This window comes from Etheostoma spectabile, unplaced genomic scaffold, assembly GCF_008692095.1.
Source record: "Etheostoma spectabile isolate EspeVRDwgs_2016 unplaced genomic scaffold, UIUC_Espe_1.0 scaffold00010728, whole genome shotgun sequence".
Taxonomy (NCBI): domain Eukaryota; kingdom Metazoa; phylum Chordata; class Actinopteri; order Perciformes; family Percidae; genus Etheostoma; species Etheostoma spectabile.
In genome coordinates this window covers 1-9,361 of record NW_022603862.1, presented here as the reverse complement: position 1 = coordinate 9,361, position 9,361 = coordinate 1, and the positions used below count along the sequence as shown (strand labels likewise).

Below are 9,361 nucleotides of genomic sequence, written 5' to 3'. Positions count from 1 at the left end.
TTCCTCTGAGAGAAACTATAAGAAGCGGCTCTTGGATACTTATAATCACTGGACTACATACTTTTAAAATTTTCTGTGGAGCGTGGCCTACCAATAGCTCAAGCCTGTCCTACAGTGACTTTGGCTAAGACTTCTGTTGGGCTTGCTGTTGGCCAAGCCTATTGTGCTTACAAATACAAATACAAACTGCTAAATTCTTTAGTCCAATATCATGTCTCAGACATTAGTTCCAGTTGAAAATGCTAGTTGTCAGAATTGGGATTTGAACCCAAGCCTCCAGTGGAGACTGCGACCTGAACGCAGCGCCTTGGACCGCTCGCCCATCCTGACTGACCCTACAGGGCATTAGGACCTGTCTCAAACATTATAATATAGTAAAGAGATTTGAACTCACTGGATTCAGAGTCCAGAGTGCTAACAATTACACCATGGAACCTGTCAAAGTGTTGCAAGGGTTTGCTTGGCACTATCTTTCATAATATCACCATATGTGATATTAAAGGCACACAACAATCACAAGCGAATGTTTCTCAACTGTCAGCCCAAATATATGGGCTATTGTCCAGTGATGGTGGTATAGTGGTGAGCATAGCTGCCTTCCCAGCAGTTCACCTGGGTTTGATTCCAGCCATTTCGGTAGTTTTTTTGAGTAATTTTGCTTGCTTTATTTGTCAAGAAGTAACCAGAAAGGTTACTTGTCCAACCGGTTTGATAAAATATTAGATCTCTGTTATGGTACAAATATTGGAGCATATCATCAATCAAGCTGCCTCCACGAGGATCCACAGACACAGGCAGTGCACTACGATTTGCACTTTGCCCTAGTCTGGTAACTACTACAACCAATTGAAAGTTTATGAACATTTGTGCAAACAGGTATAGCAGTGCATGTAATGTTGTCATGGCCGTGTGGTTAAGGCGATGGACTAGAAATCCATTGGGGTCTCCCCGCGCAGGTTGGAATCCTGCCGACAACAGGAAGTGTTTTTTAAGAGTAGTAGCAAACCATGACTCATCCCAGTATTCCAAATTGCAGATGAGCCTTCATGAACAATATTGTGTTACTTCATAGATACTGTGTTACAAGATTTGCAGATTTGTATTGTCCAGCAGAAAAGACACGTGCAGATCTGTGCTCCACCAAAAGAGACATCTGCCCCCGCTGCTGGAGTGGACACTTCTCTTTCTGTAATCAACCAAAATTAAAATGCTACAGAATGTTAGATGACATTATTAATTGTTGATAGTTGTTAAAAAAAAACATGTAAAAGCTGTACCTTAAGATAGAGCTCATGCCATCTCTGTTGCCTTCACATTTTACATACACACGCACACACCACTCATAGTCAAGGCCGGACTGAACTGAGCTGTTTTTCAACGACCCACACAGTTTGTTGTCTCCCACGCACTCACATCCACAGACACCATACACCAATTATTCCTTCATGTATGTAGTCTTGTGCATTATGTTATGTCTCTATTATCCTGCTGTCTGCATATATCCTTTTCAGAGTGCATGTGGCGGCGCTTTCACTAGCTGCGGCTCGGAGGCTCTCTAAACTCTCTAAACTGTATTTCGTTGCATTGTACCTGTACATGTGTGATGACAAAAAAGTTGAATCTAATCTAATCTAGGGGCCGGTCTATTCCCAGCATCAGTAACCAAACCCCTGTAGCGGCAAAACGTCCTCAGCCGGGACAGCCATTCATCGTCCTCCATGGCACGATGCTTCTTAGCCTTAGATGCCATCTGAGATTAAAACTCAATAGGACAATTTAAGAATAAAAACTGACTATGTGACAGATGTGTAATCTGTCATCTTCTGAAGCTCTAGCCAGGCGTCATTTCCTCGCCTAAACAATGAGTCATTCCGCTAAGTGAAAAGTAACTCACATCTACAAAGATAAGTCTGATGGATGAGACTCCCTGTTGGTCTAGTGGCTAGGATTCGGTGCTCTCACCGCCGCGGCCTGGGTTCAATTCCCAGTCAGGGAAAGATCAAAACTTAACATACTGTGAAAAAATCTGTAATTTTACATACAAAAATAAACTGTGAATTTAGGGACAACTCGCAACGTGTGAAACCACCTGTGTGGAGTGGAACATGGATGTGTAGAGATGGGCTTTCAAACAATGCACCTTTTGACATTTTGACATTGTCACAGTGGGAAAAGCAAAGGTATACATAAAATGAATTATGGCTCAACTCAATTTACATTTTGTTTGAATTGGTTTGAAATTGGTTTGAAAATGGGTTCATTACTAGAAGCTTCAGTAACAACTTCTGTGCTAGTCATGGATTGTCCATAACAAACACCATGTTCAACATAGGGTGCTCATAAGTGTCGTGGTACCAAGCACCCTAGCCAAAGATAAATGATCGATTTTAGCGGAGCGGTCAACTGATCACCATCTGGTGGTGAGTTGGGTCAGGGGATGGGGGAGGACTCTGAACAGACCTGGTAAGCCCAAACGCGTAGTGCTGGTAAATGGTGAACGTCTGGATGAGGCCCTGTCCGACAGACTTCAACTCGCACCTCCGGCGGAGCTTTTCGTGCATCCCTGTGGAGGCTGGGGGCATTGAACCTGAGTGGACAATGTTCAAAGTTTCCATTGCTGAAGCTGCGGCGGGGAGCTGTGGTCTTAGAGTCTTAGGTGCCTCAAGGGGCAGGTACCCACGAACACCCTGGTGGACACCAGTGGTCAGGGAAGCCGTCCGACTGAAGAAGTTTAAGAAGTTGGCAAGAAATTAAGAAAATTAGAGAAAGAGAAAGAAGAAAGAAGAAAGAAAGAATTAAAACCTCTTGTCAGCCAAGCTAAGCACAATACTAATGTGAACAATAAAATACACCTGCCTGTTATAACCCTGCATACAGCCAGGTCCTGGAAGGCCCTCTTGGTTTTTCTTTCCCGCAAGCTGTACTGTCTCAGCACCTCGTTTGTTGCAACTCGTCACATGTTTATTTTATGTATTTTCATCAAATACAATTAACAAAACGAAATAAAGAACACATGAATTGTTTTTTAGCAATCAAACTTTTTTATAAGATTTTATAAAGCCAATCATTTTAGAGTGAATCTAAATGTATACTTTAAAAAGCCAGAACCACCAAAAACAACCAAAAACAATCAAACGGGAACGTTGTGTGAAGGTTCAGCGCAACAGCAGGGGAACGTTAAAGTTGGTTGGTTCTCTTAGGAAACTTATAACCTACAGGGAACATTCCCTAATCGTTAGTTTTTGGTTTGGTTTCCCTAACGTTCCCTAAACGTTCTGTGTTTGTGGGGCTCCAACTAGCATCACAACCTAAAATAGTTGTACTGTTAAGTCTTTAGAAAAAATCCTGAGATCCAGTTGTCAGAAAACAACCCCATAGATTAGCACTAACTAAAATCAATTCAAAGCCAACGCTTGAGTTAGACCAACGTCAAAGTCTTACAGTAAGCAACCTTCTTTGCTCTTCTCCATAGTACCTATGTTTCTTCTGGCATCTTCTGTATTGTGATATAGAAGCAGTGGATGTGGTTCCTTACACAGATTTACCATCTAATACTGAATGCAGCCATTTCCACTCAACTCCACTTTCTTTTGATCACGTTTCAGTGGTCTTGTCTATTGTAAGTAATGAATGGCTTCATGAATAGACAACCATCATCCTAATGTATGCCATTAACATCTATGAGTGGTCAATTAGAGTCCAATGACTTTCTTTGGGGCAACTCCTTTTTCCTCCAGATAGAGCTCATTCAGCAATAGAAAGTACCAGTTGGTACTGAATATCTCTGCCTGCTTTGATTTGTACTCAACAGAATCCAGAGTGAGTCCAGCTGCCACAGTGGAGATCTGCTGGATTTCAGAACAATAGAGGAATGGAGGAGGACCAGGACCCGAAGCAGTGGACCAACCAGGTCCCTAGAGGACCAGCAGCAGGCCCGGCCTCTGGTACCAGCCATGTTCAGGTCAGTGTTCAGGACACAACAACCAGTCTAAACTAGGAGGCCTATTCTCAAGACCTAGATAGTGGATTAGGCCGGGGTTTTCGAGGGTTTCTTGATGTTTAAACAAGGCTAACAGCTAGCCTACTCCTGACCAGGCTAACAGCCAGGATTTATATTTTATTGTATAGTTTCTAGATTTCAGAGTCCAAGAGAGAGACAGAGTTAGAGGGAGGTATGTAGGCTATGCTTCATATTCTGGCATTGTAGATACGTGTTTTAATTTATCTTAATGGTAATTTCCTGAGTAACATTATCTTCTGCCGACTTTTAAAGTGTTCATATAATATTTGTAGACTACTTACGCATTCAGGTGGTCCAGCATCATCTGCCACACTTTCTTGTTTCATTACAGCGTTGCAGTTGTTTCATTAAAGTTTGCCTGAAAGATTTAGAATATCTTAGAACCCGAAGAGTGCATTTGCTTTCATTAAAACAGTCAGCAATATTTTCCTTCATTTTGTCATAATTATTGAATAAGGAGTTAAATTGTGAGTAAGAGAAAATCCAGGGTTTAAAGAAGGTTGTTCACTAACTCTCTCTGTTTGTCTGTTGCTATAGAAACGGAGAGGAGAGGACCCAAACGTCACCACTGTCAGAACTGTGAGAAATCCTTCACAACATCTCGATATTTAAGATTCATGTGAGAGTTCACACTGGAGAGAAGCCGTACAGCTGTAATCAATGTGGGGCAGCTTTCACAGTGCCGAGTCACCTAAAAAGACATAAACGCATTCACACTGAGAGAAGCCGTACAGCTGTGATCAATGTGGGGCAGCTTTCACACGACAGAGTAACTTAAAAAACATCAACGCATTCACACTGGAGAGAAGCCGTACAGCTGTGATCAATGTGGGGCAGCTTTCGCAGTGCAGACTAACCTAAAAACACATCAACGCATTCACACTGGAGAGAAGCCGTACAGCTGTGATCAATGTGGAAAAGGTTTTCTCATAGTGGTACCCTTGAAAGCCACCGGCGTGTTCACACTGGAGAGAAGCCGTACTGGTGTGATCAATGTGGGAAAAGGTTTTCTCACAGTAGTCGCCTTAAAGATCACCAGCGCATTCACACTGCCTCGTTGTGAACATGTTTCAGAGCCAAGTTGTTTCCTCCTCCTCCTCATGCCCTGATAGCTGTGTTCTTATATTCTGATCTTCTCTCCTCATTGAAGGCTGACCACAGTAACGACCATTTAAGATTAGGAAATATAACGTGTTTCCATTAAAACACTACCAAGGAACACATTCTTCAGCTTCGATTTAGGCAGACTAGTTGCTGCAATAGGGTAATGCTGCCCCCTACTGTTTGTTACCAACATTCTCATAATTATTAGTTTTTACCATAAAGTTCACAACTGAAAAAGCACACCATCCTAGTGAGAGTAATAAATATAGATTATAAATTGAACAGTCAGCCTAATTAAATGTTCATTTAAAGCTTGGATCCCAAACTTACATACAGTACCCTCAAGTCAACCTTGCACAGTGTTCCAGACTCCACTAATTCACAGCTGCGGAAGCGCCTCGCATGGATGTCCCTTCATCATCTTTATCCAGCTCCCGACAGAACATGTCCACTTTCTTGGATGTAGTGAATGTGAGCGTTCTACCTCCGCGGTCTCTTTCAGGGTGGCCGGATAAATAAGAGAGTTTGAGATACCTTTAGCATGTAATTTACGCTGTACTCCTATACATTCCTGGTGCTGCTGGACGGTGAAAGCACTGTAGCCTGGCTTAAAGTGCAGCGTTGCATTGGAGTCCTGAATCGGGCCTCCCTGGTGCCCCCTGAAGGACTGCTTGACGTCCTGGTACCTCAGACACCTTCAAATCAGTGTATGTGTCATCGTACCCTTGCCGTTGATTCTGTGTGCTCTGTCCATGTTGATTGTGGCCCTGTTCTGTAAGGAGGGAATCCAAACCAGTAGCTATTTCTGGAACCATTGTCCTGTCTTTTATGTATCATTACTGTAGCTCATGGGATGGTTCCTGGTTAAATAAAGGTTAAATAAAAATAAAATGAATCTGTAATATGTCCAAACATTCCTCTTCTTTACCAACGTACTGGAAGTGGACATGTTTAATTGGATGCTCTCCAGTTATTGTTGTTTGGTATATTAACATTATATTTTCCTACTTTGGGGACTTTTCATTTCATATTCTTTTGTTGTTTGACATTTTCTATTCCCTGTTTGTATTTTCTGTGACTGCATGTGGTTTTAAATCTGTTGGAGTTTCTTCAGACTAAAGCAAAGACACTGATGATGTCATCCAAAAGAAACATAAAGGACAGCGACCTGTTTCCAGAGGACACTAAAGAATGACGGAGCAGCAGAAACAGAGCAGCTCAATAGCAAACAGCTGATTTATTCATCTGAGTCGTAGAATAACGCCAATGATTGACTTGTTTTAAATGTCTGGGAATGTGGAACAGCTCCATGCTGACTACCTGAAATAAAACAAGGCCACATGCTGATTATTGGGGACTTGATTTGATGGATTTATTCTTCCTGTTTTGTCTCTGTTTAAACTCCTAATTTAAAGGTAAAGTCAGCGTCCACTAAGGTTGTGTTGTTGCTGCAGACAGACTCATATCATTATTCTAAGTGTGTGACAACATTATGGGATGGATCCCTACAGAGATAACCTTTTAGTTAAAGAGGAACATCCTTTTAGTTTAGATCCTTTAGTTTCCAACCAGACCAGAGTGGTGATTGTAGGAACAGTGGAAAGATGAACCAAGACGGCTTTTCATATAATTTATTATTTTTCTATTGACTATAGTTGTGTTTGTTATTAACAGAAATCAACCTGTACACATTTGTATTTGTTATAAAGTTCCAACGGTAGTTTTTTTTACCACCAGTTCAAAATGGAGCTGAACCCGGAGGAGGATTCCTCCCTAACGGCCGCTCTGCTCTTGCTCCGTGCCCCCGCTGTCCGTAATAGTTTAAAGCAGATAAAACCTAAAGAACACTCAAAGCTCAAGATAAACTTACTTAAGAAGCTTCTTCGTTCTCGTTCAAGAGAAGGCCTGTTTTCCAGCCAGACTATGAATGATTCATGAAATGCCTGTTATAATAATGTGGTCATCCCATATGGTCTAGCGGTTAGGATTCCTGGTTTTCATCCAATGCAATTGATATGTTGATCAGAAATTGGCTAATTAGAAAACTACATGACAGCATCAACATTGAGCTTTCAGATCATGGTGTTCTCCGGACTTTCTCAGGCCTTGTAGTATTGGTTAGCAGCTGGTAGAAAAATCTCCCCATCAGGGAATCAAACCCCGATTTTCCGCATAGCAGGCATGACTGTCATCTTTCTCGGACTGGGGCTCCATGCAACAACCTCGGGTGTGCCATGATCCTAAGAAGGTGAGAATCAGCCCAGAACTACACATGAGGAGCTGGTCAATGACCTGAAAAGAGCTTGGACCACCGTTTCCAAGGTTACTGTTGGTAATACACTAAGACGTCATGGGAACGGAGGTTCCCGTGCTTAAACCAGCACATGTCAAGGCCCGTCTTAAGTTTGCCATTGACCATTTGGATGATCCAGAGGAGTCTGGGAGAAAGTCATGTGATCAAATGAATCCCAAATAGAACCTTTTTGGTCATAATTCCACTAACCGTGTTTAGAGGAAGAAGAATGATGAGTACCATCCCAAGACCACCATCCCTACTGGGAAAGCATGGGGGGTAGCATCAATGCTTTGGGGCTGTTTTTCTGCACATGGGACAGGGAAAGCACGAGGCCTTGTTTTATTTCTTTTATTTTGTATTTAATTGATCCACATTGCAAAACATTTAAAACAATTCAATCCTTGATGTTATTTTACAAGTTTGCTTTCTATTTTCTGATTTTGTGTGACATCATCAGTGTCTTTACTTTCAGTCTGAACAGACCTCAACAGATTTAAAACCACATTCAGTCACAGAAAATATGAAATGTCAGACAAAGATTATTAAATGAAATTCCACAAAGTAGGAAAACATGTTGAACTACAAAACAACAATAACTTGAGAGTACAATTAAAAATGGCCAACTTCCAGTATGTTGGTAATGATGAGAGGACCAATTTACACAAAACATTTAAGTGAACATTGAAAATATTTGCGCTTATTAAACTCACAATGCTCAAAGGTTAGAGTTTTTGGCAACTTTTGGGAGTTCAGAAATATATATATATATATATATATATATGGGAGACAAAAATGTATTTCTAAAATGAAAATTACAATGACTTCCTGTCAGCCAAAAAAGACTGTATGTAAACAATTTGTATGTTTCTAGAGATGAGAAGAAAGTTTTTACAAAATAAAAAAAGTTTCAAACATGTCTACGTTTTCCAACCAAAACATCTTTAAACGTCTTAATGTTTCGCCTTTGGGCCTTCTTCTTCCAGCAATTTACTGGAGAAATATAAATTGCAGCTCCGATCTGTCATTGACTTGAAAGGCAATGGTTAAGTTCTATCTATCATATAATCAATATAATAAAACTAGAGGGAGGCAGGGCAATACAGCCCGATCCGGTTGGGGAGAGTTCTAACCTGACCAGGCCCCTCTCTTTACGCTGTCTCTCTTGGTGATGCTGTAATAGTTTTAGACTGCTAGGGGACTTCTTTTGACACACTGAGCTCCTCTCTCCTCTATCTTCCTATCTTTCCATTTATGTGCTTTACATTTATAGCTTACACATGCGGATGTAGTGCTAACTGTGTTAATAATTTTGGAAATTTGTTAAAAGTATTGAAAAATCTGTCATAGCAATTGTAAAAAACTGTAACTCCCTTTCATACAGTAGATGAGATTTGGATACTTTCTCAGACTGTGAAGGTAACCACATGGTGGAGGCCCAGCCATTGTTTTGCTGCACCATAAGCATATCCAATGTAAAGTATGTGGGGGTGTAGCTCAGTGGTAGAGCATTTGACTGCAGATCAAGAGGTCCCCAGTTCAAATCTGGGTGCCCCCTGCAAGGATGTGTGTAGGCTATCATGTGATAGTAGTTGTTGATACTTGAAAAAAGCATGCATGTGACTAACGTTGCTTCTATTCAGGAGCCCTTGTGCTTTCTCCCCTCTCAGACTTCCTTGGATTGTGGTGGAAACTGAGTAGTGGATGCAGCTGCTACCGTGGTCCTGCTGGACGCCCTGCACTACTACTGCTACTATTATTAGTAATAGTTCTATTACCTTTACTGCTGCCATAATTACCACTGGTCCTCTTTTCATTCCATTCTCTCTCTCTCTCTCTCTCTCTCTCTCTCTCACCACCCTCTCCCCCAACTGTTGTGTCAGATGACTGCCCACCATGAGCCAGTTTTAGTCTGAGGTTTCTGCCTGTTAAAAAGACATTTT

General features: G+C 41.4%; 1 non-coding gene across 1 annotated transcript; it reads left to right on the top strand.

Moving 5' to 3' along the window:
• Positions 1-8,904: 8,904 nt before the first annotated feature.
• Positions 8,905-8,976, top strand: trnac-gca (transfer RNA cysteine (anticodon GCA)). Its single transcript has one exon. It is a non-coding gene; the product is annotated as a tRNA-Cys (tRNA).
• The last annotated feature ends 385 nt before the right edge of the window (positions 8,977-9,361 follow it).